The sequence below is a fragment of the Hemiscyllium ocellatum genome, chromosome 6, assembly GCF_020745735.1.
Source record: "Hemiscyllium ocellatum isolate sHemOce1 chromosome 6, sHemOce1.pat.X.cur, whole genome shotgun sequence".
Classification (NCBI taxonomy): Eukaryota; Metazoa; Chordata; class Chondrichthyes; order Orectolobiformes; family Hemiscylliidae; genus Hemiscyllium; species Hemiscyllium ocellatum.
The window spans coordinates 101593157-101611911 of record NC_083406.1 but is presented as its reverse complement, the minus strand read 5'-3'; the positions used below and the strand labels follow the sequence as shown (position 1 = coordinate 101611911).

The 18755-nt window shown below is 37.7% G+C and overlaps 1 protein-coding gene across 5 annotated transcripts in view; it reads left to right on the top strand.

Annotated features, from left to right (window-relative positions):
* Positions 1-17629, top strand: part of fam168a (family with sequence similarity 168 member A) — a 111377-nt gene extending 93748 nt beyond the window's left edge. For all 5 annotated transcript variants that reach the window (XM_060826202.1, XM_060826205.1, XM_060826204.1 and 2 more), the window contains one exon: positions 12060-17629. The gene's annotated coding sequence lies outside the window, so the exon portion shown is untranslated. The remainder of the gene's footprint in view (positions 1-12059) is intronic.
* Positions 17630-18755: the final 1126 nt, after the last annotated feature.

The window sequence follows — 18755 nt, the reverse complement described above, 5'->3', positions numbered from 1 at the left end:
CAAAATGTTCCCCCATTGATACTTCAACCATTTGTCCAGCTTCATTACCATAAAAGTAATTCAAGGGCAGCTTCCTCTCTTGTATGGCCTTCAGGGTACTGCCTTAGTAGGCTTTCCTGGATGCTTTTTAAGAATTCTGTTTCCTAGTGAACCTTTAATGCAATGATGACTCCAGTGAATGTTGGTCAAGTTAAAATTCTGTACTGCCACTTCCCTATTACTTTTAATCTTCCCTAAAATTTGCCTCCATATCTGCTGTTCTGTTTCTCTCAGACTGTTGGGTAACCTGTAATAGACTTCCAGCAATGCGATTGTTCCTCTTTGATTTTTATGTCCTATCCACATGGCTTCTTTTGAAGATTCTTTTCAGTTTTAATCCCTCCTTACAGCTGTAAAAGATTTTCTAATCAATGCTGCGACATCCCCTCTTTTCTCAATTTCCCTATCTCGCCTGAAGAACTTGGAAGATTGAGATACCAATACTGCTCCGCTCTTAACTATGTCTCATTGACTTTATGCCCCCATGTTCTAATTTGTGTCCTCAACTCATCTGCTTTATTGATTCCTTGCATTAAAATAAATACCATCCAACCTTGCCAGGCTTCCTGTGCCTCAAATGGCATACATTTTCTATGCCACATTGACTCCATTTGCTGTCTCCTCTGATTTGGCCATTCATCTCCCCATTGCTAACATTCTGTGATCCCTCGCCCTGTACCATTTTTCCAGCCACTCATTCATCTGACTAACCTCTTATTTCTATGCTCACTAGCATGTGGCAGTAGAATGAATCCAGAAATTAAACCTTTTGGTTTCTGTTTTTAACTTAATTCCTAGCCCCTCAAATTCTACTTGCAGTACATCATGCCTTTTTCTACATATGTCATTGGTACCAATAAGCATCATAATCCCTATCTGTTTGTCCTTCCCCCTTCAGAATGCCCTACAGACATCTAGTGACATCACCGATCCTGGCATTGGAGAGGTAACATAATGGGTCTCTCTTGTGGCTGCAGAAATGCTTGTCCGTTCCCCTTCCAGTTGAAACTCCTACCACTGTATTCCTGCTGTTGTCCTTTCTCCTCTCTTGTGCTGCAGATCCACTCATGGTGCCATGAAGTCGGCTCTTACTGCTTTTCTCTACACCGTAATCTTTGCCAACTGTCCCCCAAAACGATATATCTGTTAAAAGGGGGGTGGGGGGGGAAGGCCAAAAGGGACTCCTGCACTACCTGCCTTCCTCTATTGTACCTGATGGTCACCCATGGTCTTTCTGCTTGTTCAGCCTTCAGCTGCAGTGTGACCACCTCACTGAATGTGCTATCCACAGCATGCTCAGCACTGGGGATGCTTCACAGTGAATTCACCCACAGCTCCAGCTCCATACTGTGGTTAGCCAGTAGCTGCAGCTTGACATATTACCAAGGACAACTGAAGCTTCCACTTAGCACAGGAGGAGCAGATGTGACTTCTGTGCCATGACTTCTCTTGAGCCCCTTAGTTAAGCATTCTTTTCAAAAACAAGGGATTATGTAAGAATACAATTAACTTTCCTTGCAGTAATTTTATTTATTTCCCCCTACTTCGCTGACTTCTATTCCTTTATTATATTGGCCCTGACTTTCATTCCTGATGAAGGGCTTATGCTCGAAACGTCGAATTCTCTATTCCTGAGATGCTGCCTAACCTGCTGTGCTTTGACCAGCAACACATTTGCAGCTGTGATCTCCAGCATCTGCAGACCTCATTTTTTACTTTCATTTATTTCTGTTGTTTATTAGTTCATCCATTCTTTCAGAAAATAATTTTGAACAACTCAACATACCACTTCCCTGTGATGTCACTGTTTTAAATTGTTTTCATTATCAGCAGTGCTGTGGAGCTGCACTTGTTAAACCAGGATTCCCTTTTAAATATCCCCTCACTAGCTCCCCTTGTTCTGCTAGGCCCCCAATCCTGGACCTCAATATATTCCTTTGTTGACTCCCCGGCCTCTGCTGGGACCCTGATCCTGATCCTCCACATATTCTGTTAGTGACTTGCCTCTTTCTCCTGAGTTGAGGCTGAAGAGCTGGGCCCTCAATCTGGGTCTCACTATATGTTATTGCTTACTGCTTCTTTCTGCTCAGTTGAAGCTGAAGTGTTGTGTGGATGTAAAATATAATTTTTAACTTAATTTTATCATACATTAGCATTTTGGTTTTAGCAAGTTTCTGACGAGCCCATTCACTTCAGGTTTGAATGTAGGATCTTCCTTGTCAACTGTTTTGCTCCTTATCTCATTTCACACAATTATTTCTGAATATGTATAAGATCAATTTCTACTGGCCAAATAGTTTGTTACTGCCTTACCCCTGCAGTGTATTTTTCTTGTAGCCAGGATTAAGTTTGGAAAAACAAAACTCTTGAGAAAGTTAAAAATCACACAACCCCAGGTTATAGTCCAACAGGTGAAATTGGAAGCACACTATCTTTCGGAGCAACGCTCCTTCATCAGGTGATTGTGGAGGACTCGATCGTAACACAGAATTTATAGCAAAAATTTGCAGTGTGATGTAACTGAAATCATACATTGAAAAATTGATTGTCTGTTAAGCCTTTCATCTGTTAGAATACAGTGATAGTTTCACTTATTTCATGTGTAAAACCTTGGGTTCATGTCACATTACAGGTGATCACCATCGCACTACGCACACAGACGCGCGCACTACGCAGACAGACGCGCGCACACAGACGCAGACACGCGCACACAGACACAGACACGCGCACACAGACACAGACACACCCACTCCCACGCTCACATGCACCCCCTTTGCAGACTTAAGACACTCTGCACACACACACACACACACACACACACACACACACACACACACACTCTCTCACTCACTCACACTTTCTCACACTCTCAACCCCCACCCCAGACAGACAGACAAAGACCCACATGCACATATATATTTTGTGTGGTGTATTTATATTGCAGAGTTACATTGCACTTTGCTCAAAAACTGCATATATTCATGAAGAACTCTGAGCTCAAAAACTGCAGGAATTTATGTAAAACTCTGTTATCTCACTTGTTAGAATCAATCTAAACATCAGGTCATAGACAGAGAACACAGGGGGCTAACACCTTCAGCGTATTGTCTAGCTATCACCATTGTTAGCAGCTAACCCGAGAATGCAACTTTAAAAAGAAGGGTTTTGTGATTTACACATGAAAGAAATGAAACTATCACTGTATTCTAACAGATGAAAGGCTTAACAGACAATCAATTTTTCAATGTATAATTACATCACACTGCAAATTTTTGCTATAAATTCTGTGTTGCGATCGAGCCCTCCACAATCACCTGATGGAGTGTCGCTCTGAAAGCTAGTGTGCTTCCAATTAAACCTGTTGGACTATAACCTGGTGTTATATGATTTTTAACTGTGTACACCCCAGTCCAACACCAGCATCTCCAAGTCTTGAGAAAGTGGTCATCTTATATTCGCAGTGCTGACAATATTTCAGATTTTCTTCAAGAACGTAAAATTTGGGACTGGGAAAATCATTGGGCTTAACCAGCAAAATGTTGAACTTGTCTAACCAGATATGCAACACAAATGGGTCAAATGCCCAACAATCTACTTAATTGCCCGCAGGGGAGTTAAAAATGATTTCTCATTTCAGCAGAAATGGAAATTCTATTTTTCCTGGCTCTGATAACATTCTTTAATGCAGCCTCTAAAAAAGCACTAATTTTGCTGTAGTACAGTGTTCTGTACTGTTACATATGCAAGTATAACCAATGTGTATTTGTTTCATATTTTGCCCCAAAGCATGACCGTATTTCCCTTTTATTTTGCATTTTAGCACTGAACTGATCATTGAACTGGTTTTCAACAACAGCATCAAAGTCCTTAATCCATGATCAATGCATTGCACTATTTTATTAAATGCATTCACGGATTCCCTGCCTGTGCTGCATTGATATACATTTTATGTCTATTGGGATGGGTATATAAAAGTTACAAATCTTCCTGATCCGGATGCAGTCTTCGTTATTTGCTGTCTGCCATATCACGTTTCTTTCGTTCACGGAATGCAGGCATTGCTGGCTGGACCAGCATTTATTGTCCATTTCTTGTTGTGAGAGGACAGTTAAGAGTCAGCCACGTTTCTACGAGTTTAGAGTTGGAACGCCAGACTGGGTAAGGATCGCTAGTTCCTTCCCTAAAGGACACTAGTGAACCAGATGTTTTTTTTTTGACAGTTGACAAGTTGTCATTAGACTTTTAATTCCTGGTTTTTATTGAATCCTAACCATGGCAGGATTCGAACTCAGGCCCCCAGAACATGACCTAGGTCTCTAGATTAGCAGTCCAGCGATAATACCACTAGGCTACTTTATGAAAAAGCTTTGAATTTTTTGAAAACTTGAAGTTGCTTTCCAGTTTTACTGAGTTAAAATATAAGCCTGTTTTCTCTCATGAATAGCCTAAATATGGTGGCTTAATGATCTTGCTGCTTGAGACAGTTTATCCCAGTTTCTCCATTTATCTCTGTCAAATGCTTTTCACTCTAAATTTGAATTAAAGATTTTTACAGATCTAACTAACAGCAATGTCATTTTAACTGTAAAGACACCCCTGTGAAGAGAATACGTTCCTCAAATGAGGATTTGCTTACTAGCATTAGTTATAAAGACACCTTGTGTGAATGAATGGCTTTGTGGGGTGTGGGGAGAGAGGATATTTCTCTCAAATTTGGTGCCTTTTGAGGTGGTGACCAAGAAGATGCATGAAGACAGAGCTGTGGGCACTACCATGGACTTTAGCAAGGCTTTCAATAAGGTTCAGCATGGTAGACTGGTTAGTAAGCTTAGATCACATGGGATCCAGGACAGCTAGCCAATTGGATAAAATTGGCTTGACAGTAGGATTCAGAGGGTGATGGTAGAGCGTTGTTGATAAGACTGGAAGCCTGTGATTAGCAGTGTGCCGCAAGGATCAGTGCTGGGTTCGTTGTTGGTTCGTCATTTGTATAAACGATTTGGATTAAAATATAGGAGGCATGGTTAGTAAGTGTGCGGGTGACATCAAAATTAGAAGTATAATGAATAGTGAAGAAGGTTATCTAAGAATACAACGTGATCTTGATCAGGTGAGCCAATGGGCTAAGGAATGACAGATTGAATTTAATTTGGATAAATGTAAGGTGTTGCATTTTGGTAAGACAAACCAGGCAGGACTTACGCAGTTAATGGTAGTGCCTAAGGCAGTGCTTTTGAACAAAGAGACCTAGGGGGCAAGTTCATAGTTTCACAGGTAGCTGGGGTAGTGAAAAGACGTTTTGCACACTTGCCTTCATTGGTTAGAGCATTGAATATTGGTATTGGGCCGTCATGTTATAGCACTGGCAAGGCCACTTTTTGGAGTACTGCATACAATTCTGGTTGCCCTGCCATAAGAAGGATATTATTAAACTGGAAAAGGTGTAGAAAGGATTTACAACGATATTACCTGAGACTGAAGGGTTTGAGTTATAAGGAGAAGCTGGATAGGCTGGAACTTTTTCCCGACACGAGGCTAAAGGTTGACCTTAGAGGTTTATAAAATCTTGAGAGGCATAGATATTGTGAAATAGCTAAGGTCTTTTCCCCAGAGTTGCGGAGCCCAAAACTAGAGTGCATAGGTTAAAGGTGAGAGGGGAAAGATTTAAAAGGAACCTGAGGGGACAACTTTTTGGCGCAGAGGGTGTATACATGGAGCGAACTGTTAGGAAGTGGCGAGTACAATTACAACTTTTGAAAGACGTGAACAGCTACATGAATAAGAAAGGTTTAGGGGTAAATGGGCTAAACACTGCAAATGGGAGCAGTTTAGGAAATCTGGTTGGCATGGACGTGTTGGGACCGAGGGGTCTGTTTCCGTGCTGTCTGACTGGTATGACTGTGAATTGCTAAATCTATTTATTATTGCTAACAAAATATAAATTTAACTTCTGGAATGAGATTTTTCATGAAACACCATTGCATTCTGCATTTATAGAGTTGTATAGAGATTGTGCTTCAATTTCTTTGAACCACCCATTTTACAGCTTAAATTGAGAAAAATAACTTGTGTGTGCCATTTTAAATTGTGATTTGACTTTGTCTACATATATACTTGCCCTGCTATAACTTGTGGAACGTTATTGAGTTTATTTCCATTGATAAATATATTGCAAGCTAATGTATTCATTGATTATTGTACTTGGTGACAATAATAAAACAAAAGCAAATTAAATATATCTGTGCAATACTATTAGTTTTAAGCTCAATGCCATCCCATGAACTTAGTGTTTTTGTTGTTTCACCTTGATAAGAATGAGAGCCACCCATTAACTAGTCTGTGATCAATGTACCACCAAAGTCTGTGTTAGCATCCAAGATCAAGGTGTTATCCTTTGAAATGTGTTCCTTGAAATTGGTGAAAACTGATGGGGGATAGTAACATTTTACTCTTATACAGGATGAGTGTCTCTGGCTCAATGATTTGTTGTCCATTCCTATTTGCCCTTGAAGGTTGTGGTGAACCAGTTTCTTGAACCATTGAATTCTAAGTGATGCAGGTCCATCCAGAGTGCTATTAGAAAAGGAGTCCCAGGATTTTGGCCTTTACAAACAAGGGGCAATAGACCATTTAGTCCTGCAAGCCTGTTCTGTCATTCAAATGATCAAGGCTAATCCTCTTCTTAAAGCCATATTCCCCACTCTCCATAATGTTTGATACCATTGTTATCAAAGAATGTATCAGTCTCTTCCTTGAATGTGTTTAGTGATCTGACCCCCACAGCCTTCCGTGGTGGTGAAATCTACAAGTTGACCACCCTTTAAGTGAAAAAATGAACATAGAGGACAATCCAGCTCCTTTCGACCACTTTGCCATTTAATATGATTGTGTTAATGTCATCTTTGCCTTTCCTGCCCCCAAACCCTTTAGGTCATTATTAATTAAAAATCTAACTTCTCAAATTCAGTGTCCCAGCATCCATTACTGAGGTAGTGAATTCCATTCATGGCCCTTTGAGAAAAGTAATACCTTCTCATCTCTGTTTTAAATCTGCCTCCATTTAGACTAAAACTAAACCAACGGTCTTTATTCTAGATTGCTTCAATGGAAGACATCTGCTATGCATCTACTCGTGTACCTCGATTAGACCTTCTGTCATCCTTCTAAACTCTAACATATAGGTCTAAACTACTCAGTCCTTCCTCATAAGTTTTCCATCTCTGGAATTAATTTCAGGATCTTTCTGTGAACTTCCTCTGATACAATTGCATCCTTCTTCAACTAAAGGGACCAAAACTGTATGCAGTACTCCCGATGCAGTCTCACTAGTGTCTTATACAATTCTGTCATGACGTCTGTGCTTTGATACTTTATTTCTCTCGCAATAAATGCCAAAACTTCATTTGCCTCCTTATTGCCTGCTGTACCTACGTAATAGGTTTCTATGACTCATGCTTGAGGACACCCAAATTCCTATGCACTGAAGTATTTTGAAGGTTCTCTTAATTTAGATACTTTGTCTTTTTGTTCTTCTAACCAAAATGCACCAATGCACTTTGAACTCCATATGCCAAATATTGGCCTGATTTTCTAACGTACCCATATCCATTTGTATATTTCCTAATTGCAACTTATTTTCCCACCTATTTGTGTCATCTGCAAATTTGGCTGTAGTGTGTTCTATCCCTACATTCGAGTCATTAATATAGATTGCTAATAGCTGAAGCTTGTGGGTCAAACCCTGTAGCTCCCCACTAGATACAGCTTGTCAATCAGATAAAGACCCATTTATCTTGACACTACTTTCTTTTGATTAACCAATTCTCTATCCAAGCTAATGTATTACCTTTATTCCCATGCAATCTTACCTTGTATATTGTTTTTTTGTTGGGCATTAATCTAATGCCTTCTAGAAATCCAGAAATGCGATTTCTATAAAACCTCTATTTTTCAGTTAGCTTTTTACATATTCGAAGAACACCAGGAAATTTTTAAAAATTACCCTTGTTAAAGCCATGCTGACTCTGAGAGAAAACAAACTTGGGGAAACTCAACAGATCAGGCAGCATCTGTGGAGAGGAAACAGTCAACATTTCGAGTTCAGTGAGCCTTCTTCACTCTGAGGTTACATTTAGACTTTACAAATCATCTGATTGAAACATATAAAATTCTAACAGGCCGAGCCAGAGTAGATGCAAGGGGGATGTTTTTCCTAGCTGTCTAGAATCACAGGCTCACAGCTTAAGAATTATAGAGTAGGCCATTTAGAGATGAGGAAACATTTGGAATCCACTAAGGAACAATAAGGAGACCAATTCCTGCACTGTACTGTTCTATGTTAGTAGGACAGTTCTGCCACCTCCAGTACTGGCTTAGTGAACATTTGCTGCACTTCATTTACAGCAAGTATGTTCTGTCATGTGTAGGGAGACCAAAGCTGCACATACTACTCCACGTGTAGTCTTGTCAAAGTCATTTTACAGCTGCAGTCAGGCATTGCTGCTTCTGAACTCAAATCCTCTAGGAATGAAAGCTCACCCACTATTTGCCTTCATAATTGCGTCCTGTACCTGCCTGGTTACTTTTGTTGACTGCTGTACAATCCTTTGTACATTCACATTTCCCAATATATTGCCTTTTAAATAATACTTTGTCTTGCTGTTTTTCACATTCGAAGTGTGTAACTTCGCACTTATCCATGCTATACTGCATCTAGCATTTGTTTGCCCCCATATTCAACTCATCTGTATCACTCCTGATGCCTCCATGCATTCTCTTCACAGCACTCAATATTGTATTTGGCTATCTCATCCAAGTCATTTATATAAATGTTATGAAAAACTGAGGCCCAAACACTGATTCCTGCAGTGCACCACTATTCTCTACCTGGAAAATGACCCATTTATTCCTACTCACTGACAGTGAAGGAACTATAATATGTTTTTCAAGTCATTATAGTATATGGCTGGGGGGGAGGGGGGAGCTGAGCATGTAGATTCTAGGTTCCTATGTATTTCCAGCCCATATCCTTCTAAATAGTAGAGGTTGCAAGTTTGGAAGATGCTGTCAAAGAGCCTTTAAAAGTTACTGAACTGCACCTACAACTCTTGGTAGTAAAGAACTGAATGGTTAAGGTGGTAAAGGGATGCCAATCAAGTGGTCCACTTCATCTTGGATGATATCCACCTGTTGTTTTGAGCTCATTCATCCAGGGAAGTTGAGAGTATTCCATCTCTCTCTTGACTTACCACTTGTGGTAGTGGGCAAACTTTGAGGAGTCCAGGGATGAGTTACTCGCTGCTGAATTCCCCAATCTCTCATCCTACAATATTTATAAGCCTTCTCCTGTTCAATTTCTGGTCAATGGTTACCCCTATAATATCGATAGTGGGAATATTAAATAAGCCGTAGGTGGTGTCCTTGAATATCAAGGAGAAATGGTTGCTGATTCTTGATTGAGGTTGTCAGTGTCGTGCACTTGCATGGTGCGAATGTTGTTTGCCGCTTAGCATTCCAAGCCTCGTGATGTTCAGCTCTTGCTGCATATGGATACAGAGCATTTCAGTAAATGAAATTTTGCAAATGATGCAGAATATTGTGAAATCATCAGAGAACTTTTCCATTTCTGACCTTATGATGGAGGTAAACTTGGTTGAAGGAGTTGAAGATGTTGAGTCCAGCACAGTAGCCTGAGGAACTATTGCATTGTTGTACTGGTACAGAGATGATTGACCTCAATTTCAAATAATCACCTTCCTTTGCTGTAAGTATGACTTCACAGAATTTTCCCTCTGATTCCCATCGATTCCAGCTTTGCTCAGGTCACCTAATGCCACACTCAGTGAAATATGCTATTGATGTCCAGGGCAGTAATCTTCCCTCCGTGATATCTAAAGGGAGTTTGCTGGAGTTGTTTTCAAGGTGTTAGAAATTAATTGCAGAAAGGTGGAATGAATTGAATAACACTTTCAATGAGCTGATGTCAGTGTTGACGACTGATTGGCCTCCTTTTATAAGGTCCTATAAATTGTGTAGTGCGAAATTACATTAATGAAATATGTGCAGCACATTAACTAATGGCTCTCAAATCATGCCAAGTAAAGCACTGAGATTTGATTCAAACTAAATGATGTACTCCAAGTTGCCAACAGGTTGAAAATATTCTTAAATAGTACATATGTAAAGATCTTTCCTTTTCTTAAATCTGTAGCAACTGAGGGCTATTCGCTTTGAGTTGAAGGACTTAATTATCCTATATTGAAATTGATTCTGTATAGAATTAGGCAAATCATGTGTTCACTGCAGGAGGTACAGTTTAATTTACAGCTGGAAGCTGTATGAAGTTTCTTTCACACATGGTTGTGTTTGAGGTGAACTAAAGCATCCTTGGAGGAAGCTTACTGCAGTGAGACTTTGCACTGCCGTTAAGCAAAGTGTATGATTTTTAAATAACATTTTAGAAATCAATGCTCTCACCTAGGACCCTATATGATATTTGAACCTTTTAATAAATGGAGATGCAACTTCATGCTAGCACCGACTTCATGCTTGAGGTTTTCCAATTGATCTTACATTTTCTTTTTTCTGCCATATAAGCATACCCAACTTTCCATGGCATCAATTTATGGCACAACTGGTAAATTTGCAACATATTTGCTGAAGCATGGCAAAAGTGTAATGTGTCCCTTCTCCTGATTTGCCTCGGGCTGAAGCAGGATATTAACAGCATATGTTCTATTTGAGTCGCTTCCAAGTCCCTATCCTCTCCATCATAAGTAATTCCATTGGCCACCACATTAATTTCGTTAGACTCCACCATGCTGCATCTTGTCAGCTGTTGAAGCCTCTACGCATTTTTTTTTAAACTACCACCCGACTTGACTATTCAATACACTTGTGGTCGGTCTTTTATTTTTTGCCTTCCGTCAACTAGAGTTCATCTAAAGTTTGTTATCCATATACTAATCTGCATCAAATCCTGCTCACTCATTGCTGCTGTATTCACTGACCTACCTGGGGTTTGACCAAAGTCTTTGAACTTAAAATGATCATTCTTGTTTTTCAATCTCTCCATGGCCTAATCCTGCTATATCACTAAGTTCCTCCAGCTCTAACATTCAATTTCCCCAACTCTGCTTGTTTGCATAACTTCCTTCCTCATTCCACTCCTCCTGCATTGGTTGTATGTATTATGCTGTATTGATCCTAATGTCTAGAATTCTGTTGTTGAACCTCTCCACTGCTTTAAGACTCTTCTTTAAAACTTATTTAGTTATTCATACTAATAAGCCCTCCTTTTCTCTGGCTAAGCTGCTGTGAAGCAACCTGCAGTCATTTATTTACAGATGCTATATAAATGTTACTACCCCAACTGTAAGTTCTGCTTCTCAGTCTCATCACCTTACACTGGTCCGCTTTAAATGACAACTGGCATTTCTGTATTAAATCCCTCTGATTGTACTTCCTTTTTTTGGCAGTCTGTTTCTTGTCAGCAAATTTGGTACTTAATCTACTCTTTAGTTCTTCTGGTTAATATTAACCAACTAATGTTATGGCTCTTTACTGTTTTAACAGTCATTTTAGTATGTTAGTTTGCTTGGATTGTACAAAATCTACATTTCTTAAAAACAAAACAAAAATTGCTGGAGAAAAGTAGTAGGCCTTGGCAGCATCCGTGGAGAGAGAAGAAAAGTTACATTTAGAGTCCAGTGACCCACCTTCAGACTGCGTCTGGAGAATAACTTTATTTTCTCTCAAAAGTGCAATTTCTGTTTTTTTTTGTTTTTGCATCTCCAGCATCCACATTTCTTTGTTTTAGAATTTAAGGCTAGGCCTTTAACATCTCAGTACTAAATTGTAAATAAAACTTCATGAAATTAGTTTTACTGAAGATATATTCATAATAAAATAAATTACATCCAAAATAGTTTTCTCAGTGTGAATGTGATTAATTGAATTCAAAGTAGCAGTTTTTATTATATGTATGGTTTAAAGTTGTGGTTTATTTTTTCTTTCTGCAGATCTGGAGTCAGACATTGTATGCAACTACTCAAGTCTTACGTTGGTGCTTGTGCATTGAAGCCACATGGCACCGAATCTGTTTGCAAGAACAAAGTGCAAAGGTCACTTTATGCATCAGTTAGTGTTTTTATTTTGTAAAAGCTGCTTTCTCCAAATTTCTGCCTCGTTTAAGTTCTTTTCCATCATAGCTATTCAAAATTGTTTCAGACCAATGTGTTATCACTAGAAGGCATTGGCCAAAAAGGCCTATTCAATGGTGAGAATACATGTCACACTTTTTTTTAGAAAAGAATTGAGAATCTCACCACTTCTATTATTGAGATCTTATAAGGTCTATACTGAAATTTAAATCAATGAGTCCAACTTGAATATGATGCACCAAACGCCAAGGAAGACAAATACATTCTTCAGTATTAAAGAGAAAATAGGCTATGTCTCTTTAATCTGATATGTAGGTGTTCTTGATCTCGCACATTCTGAACTTGCATTTTAACAACCATAAAATTTTAGACATGCAATTTGGACATTAGTCTTTCTAGTTACATTTGAGTGTTATCAGAATTAATACTCACCACTGAAATGGCCTTTAATCTTTATTTGTTTTTGACGATAGAATTCAGGAAAGCTTTGAGGGTTTAAAGGGATATAGAATTAATGGAGCACTCCACTCAATGCTACAATGCAGTGAATTCTTAGGTTGACTTAAGTAATTCAGCATTATTTGTTTGTCGTTTGGCCGGAATCTCTATTCAGGATACAGTGATTGGTTGAGTACCATTTTTCCCCACCACCAATCCCTTACAGCTATTAAGTCAGCATTGTGTTCTTTAAGTACAAAATACAGGTTGGACTGTATTAGAAATGCCATGGTATTTGCTTCCTTCAGCTATCTGTCAGATCTGACTCAAAATCTGAATTCACAAAACAAAGCTTCTCCTAGAACCTGTGAAACCTTGCTGCATTATGATAAAATTGAACGCCTTGGAATTTTAAAATATTTTGTTAAGCAGTATCTCTTATCAAGATAATTTGGGTGTCAGCTTGTTTAAGTTATCAGCTGACATTGCAATCTTTTGAAAGCAGGTAAAATTACATTTAAATATTGTATAATTTTAAGTGGTGATAAAATTACAGAAGTTCATGCAGAGTTTTACTACCCTTGTCTTAATGAAAGGACCTGGGTGGAATAATGCTGCAGCTTTAAAACTCTGAAAGTCTTAGTTGACAGGAATTTGTGGGACAATGCCATCCACATAGAATGGGAACAGTGTGCTTAAATTTTTGAAAGAAGAGTGAATATTCATGTCCAGTGAGCGCTCTCTGCCCCGTATGGTAAAGTTTTTGGAAATGAATGTATATGACTGGAAAGCACTGACAAGGGTATGAGGTAAAACAAATTGAGATTTAGGAAGCATATATTTTCCTCCAACTTAGAAATGGCCACATATCAGAATTCTGTTAAAATACAGAAGCTGGGTTATGTTGCACAATACATATATAAAAATAATCTATGCTACTAAACAGGTACAAAACTTTATACATGAGTATATATATATATATAAAAAAACACACCCGTATTGTGTTTGTGGTTAGCTTAATAGACTGATTTCTGAAAAACAAGCTGTATGAGACCTAGATTTTACATAGAAATGTAATCAAATATATTAAACTCAAACAGTCTGCTCTTGCAGAAATTTTTATGTTCAGATCACATAATTTAAAGAGAGATTTAGTGGTTAATTTCCAAAAATAATTGTGGATGCATTATATGCACCCACTGCAATCTCAACCTAACAGATCTTAGTTGTATGGAGCAGCATTCTGCTAAATGTAACCTTTAGTAAAGGTGCGAAAGAGTATATTCTGCAATATCAAATACTTTTCGATGCTGATGTTTTAAGATGGTCATGTGCAGGTATGTTTGTTTACATTTGTGGGCAGTTGGTATATCTGCATTCTCAAATAAGATATGCCTCTTCAACGAGATTGTTGCAAAAGATGGGATTTTATGTCTTAGTGTTTCTAGTTTGCAGTTTTAAAACTAGTTTAAGGTATGCTCGTGTACCAGACATATTTACTTTATAGCTAATCGTTAACACTTTTGAGCTACATGCCATTTGAAAATTTGAGCTCGCTAGTCCATTTTTTTTTAAAAGCTAAGTTTTTGATTTTTAATCCAGATTGTTAAATACCAGCATAAACACTCTTTGGCCCATTATCTAAACTTGCTATATCGCCCAAATTTTAAGTATGGAACCCTTAAAGGCATTATGCTGTGGATTTAATCAAATAGCTAATTTATCAGTGAATAACTGGATTTTCTGGTTACTGGACTTTACTGACCATTTCCATCAGCACGGGTTGAATGTTCAGTTTTCCATTACTATGCTGTTAGAGATTTCATAGTGGTTACTTAGACATTATCCTTCATTATTTACAGAATGAAGTACTAATTAGTAGAGAAGTGCTCATGTCCCACCAGAATGGGGAGGGATAAGTTTTGTGGTTCTTAACTTGAACATTCTAGACCTGACTGAGAAACAGTCCAGCTCAGTAGAGCAAGAGAGATGTTAAACATTGGATATGCAGAAATTCTGTTATCGCAATTTGGTAGGAAATAGAAATATGACAGTCTTAAATTGAAACTGGTGAGCTGTAGAGAATTGGCAAGTACAGATTTCTAAATATTTTCTACTATTCAGCCTTGAAACTAGAAGAAATATCACTGCAGGATTCCAATGTTTCAGCAACTACTATAGAAGGAAAGCAATTCTGAACAAAAAAACCACTGTTAATGCAAGTGATTGTCTTGTTTTTTTTCAGTGAAGTTTTATTTCACCTCATTAAGCACATCATCACAGCCTAGTAAGACATTGATATTACTGCAATTAATATCAGATTTTTGCAGGACATTAATGGAAACACTTCAGCATCAGGTTTGGTATAAAGTATAGAATGCAAAGAGGTTGTGGCAATTGTTTTCACGTTGAATTCCCACTATTAGTTTTATATTAATTGAATTGGCACATAGGAACTATTTAGTGTGACATTAACTGGTCCTGTTGATCTACCTGGTTTTAAAAGTGTGAGAAGTTGTAATTCTTCAAAGAGGTTCTGTTTATGTCTAGAATCACGAAGCTTAATTTCCCAGTTGATTGCAATGGTCTGAGTTCTGACTGCCCTTTATGTTGCTGATGTCTTTGTAAATGAAGTCGCTTTAATTAAATTGACCTGTTAACTGGGGACAAATATTTCAGCCACATTTGATTAGGTCAGGTTCAGATTTAGCACAAATTAGCTAAACATGGTAAGAAAATACATATATAGTGGAACACTTACAAAACATTCTGATAAATTTGATTTTATTTGATAGAAATTTATCTTTTTGGTAAATAGTCTTGTTGACTTCCCCTTATGCAGGTATACGTTGTTAGATTTACAAACAGAAGAAAACCTATCTGATTTCTTCACATTTGAAGAGAAATGTATGGTTTGCTCTTTCTTAATGCTTCTCACTGAGTCATCTTCAGGAAGAAGTAGGTTAAAATTTTGAACAAAATTACAGTGCCTAACTTTCTCAAGTAGCTGTTATGCTACTACATAGGGAATAGTGGTATAGATTTAGGAGCTTGGGTACTTTACTCTGCATCAAATGATTTTTTTAACCTGACCTCATAATGATTAGTACTGAGACTGGATACCAGAAATAAAGTGTACATTATCAGCACTAATTACCTTGATGACCAGAATTCATGTTACGTTTCAAAAGATAGTTGTTGGTGATATCTTTTAGATGGGAATTATTGAAAGTTATTGAATACTAGCCTTTTACACCTTAAAAATAACTGATTGATTTTAGGCAACATTACTGCTGGTCATCAGAATACTTCACTCAAAGATACACCATTTGGCAGATCATTATTTTATCAGAAAGCTGTCTAGATGTTTTGCTATTGCCAACAAGATCATCTCATCACAGACCACCAACTTTGATAGTTCTGATTTTGATAAAAGTCTGCACTCTCATTCCTATTTCCTCTGTTACTGTTGAATCAGGCCGACATTTCATTAAATATAAAATGCATTAAGTAATAATTGTTACACCTGGTAGCAGTGATGCTTATGGTGCAGTGGTAGTGTCCCTAACTCTGAACCAGCTCAAGTCTCACCTGCTTCAGAAATGTGAAATAGCATCTCTGAACAGATTGATTAGAAAATATAACTTTATTGCACCCTCAGTTTATATTCTTTTCAAATGTGGATTTCCTTTGATTTTGCAAGAAGAACAAAATATCGTTTGGAAATAACAAAAATGTATTGGAAGTGTTCCGAACGACTTTCCTGCTAAGTTGTTCTTATTGTGTGGATTTGTTATGCAAGAACTTTGTGCTGCAGAGTATATATTAACAGTTGAACCTGCAGCGATGTTGCCATTCATGTGTATTTTCCTTTTTGTTCCTGCTTACCAGCTCATGAGCTAAATCAGATTTCTAACTTTTTAACTTTGCCGTAATTTTGAAAAGAAAAATCGATGCCCAGATTTCAATGTGTTTGCATTTTAATTGGACTAAGACTTTTCGTACTGAATAATCATGCAAATTTTAAAAATTGGCATGATGTTTCAAAATACTTCAGAATTAACATTAGAACTTAAATTCAGTTGAACTGTGGAAGTTATAAACTGTTCTTTTAATGTTAAATGGCTAATTGGATGCTGCCAGATGACTTGTGTATTTAAGGTTAGCCCTATTGTTCTGGATTGCTTAGCTCATAACCAGTGTGCAACTGTATGACACAAGAAAAACAAGCATACAAAATAACAAGGATACTTGTTCAACATAACCAGGTTTTCCAGTTCATTTATGATTATACAAGACCTTTTAACAGATTTTTGTACATCTTTGCTAGATTAAAAAGTACTGTAATGCAAGACTTGAACAATGCATATTAATAGTTGTACTGGCCCAATTCAATGTCATAAGTACTTCAGAATATCAGATTTAAATAGGAGAGATTAAACGGTGTGTACGAGTGTTGCTCCTGTATTTTAAAGAAAGATAACCTAGGAAACCTTTGCAGTTCAGATATGTAATTTAAGCGCTTTTTACCATAAGTGTTATTTAAGTTGTTTAATGATTGATGTTTATTATTCTTAATAGAAAAAAAAACTTTATGGTTTAACTGAAGTTGGATGCTTCTTTGAGCTACAGGGAGCATTTCAGAACACAAGTCTGTGGGCTTTCCTTTTACTGTATTTCAATTGCAGTTTTGGACTTCCTTATTTTGAATTCTATTGGAACACTAATAAAGCAAGAAGAGAATTATGGAAATGTCATTGTCTTCCAAGCATAGTTCATAGAACGCAAGTGTTTTAATAACGCAGATTAGAAGTTACTTATGGAACCTGAAAGACCCACAGTTTACACTTGTGACTATGAAGTGTAATTCTGTTTTTTTATTTTGTTTTTTGGAAAAGATCAGTTAGTGATCTAAGTGACAGAATTAAGCCAAGAGTTTGTAATTGTATATTTACTGTAAGATGTAGAACATTCAATAACAATTAAAATGTTTACAAAAAATTGATCTATTTGGTGTTTTAATGTTTTCTGTAAAGTGGCAGAACAATCAGAAAGCTTTTTTAGGGTCTGCATCATCATTTTTTTCATAAAACCTTTATCAGATTCAGATCTGCACTATGTTCTAAAACCTCTTAATCAATGAGCATAGAGTTTTTTTTTGTCTGAGAATGAATGACAGCCTCCCAAAATGTAATAAGGAATTCAGAACAAGTCTTAAATCTTGAATTGGTAAAGACATACCACTTAATTCTTTATCCAAACTAGTACTGGAAATGGAGTACCTGTGTTTGCTTAATGCCACCACCAAACAAACTATTTGAATCCTGATGAAGGGCTTTTACCCGAAACGTCGATTTCGCTGCTCGTTGGATGCTGCCTGAACTGCTGTGCTCTTCCAGCACCACTGATCCAGAATCTGGTTTCCAGCATCTGCAGTCATTGTTTTTACCTAAACTATTTGAGTGTCAGAGCATTTATTTTGTAATGCATGCACCTCAAAATTTATCGAAATTAAAGGCAAAGTACTTAATCTGACAAGTGCTTTGGATTGTTTGCCTGAGAGTACAGGCCCACTTTTGCATGCATTTAAATTACAGTGAAATGTTAGAGGCCATTCAGCACATTGTCTGTGCAGTGCGTCAAAAGAGTACGCCAATTAATCTCTCTCTCTCTCTCTCTCCCTCCCTCTCTCCCTCTCTCTCTCTCTCTCTCTCTCTCTCTCCCCCCCTCTCTCCCTCTCTCTCTCTCTCTCTCTCTCTCTCTCTCACATTCCCCCCCCCCCCCCCAAGAGTCCTGTGCTTGTGTATTTGTTTAATTCTGTTTTCAATCTGATTCCTCCTTTTTAAGGCAGCATATCCCAGATCAAGGCAACTTGCTGTGCAAAGCAAATTAATTTCCTTATGTTGGCTTTGGTAAATTACATAAATCTGTTTTATATTGACACTTGTACCTCTAGAAGTATGTTATACCCTCACAAAGCAATTGATATTGAAAATGTGAAAGATATTGAAAATCTCTTCTTTTGGGAAAAAAAATGTCCTGTTAATCTTTGCTGTAAGCAAATGACCTGTTCTCTTATAAATGAGCTCTCTCATTCCTGGTGTTATTTTAACAAAT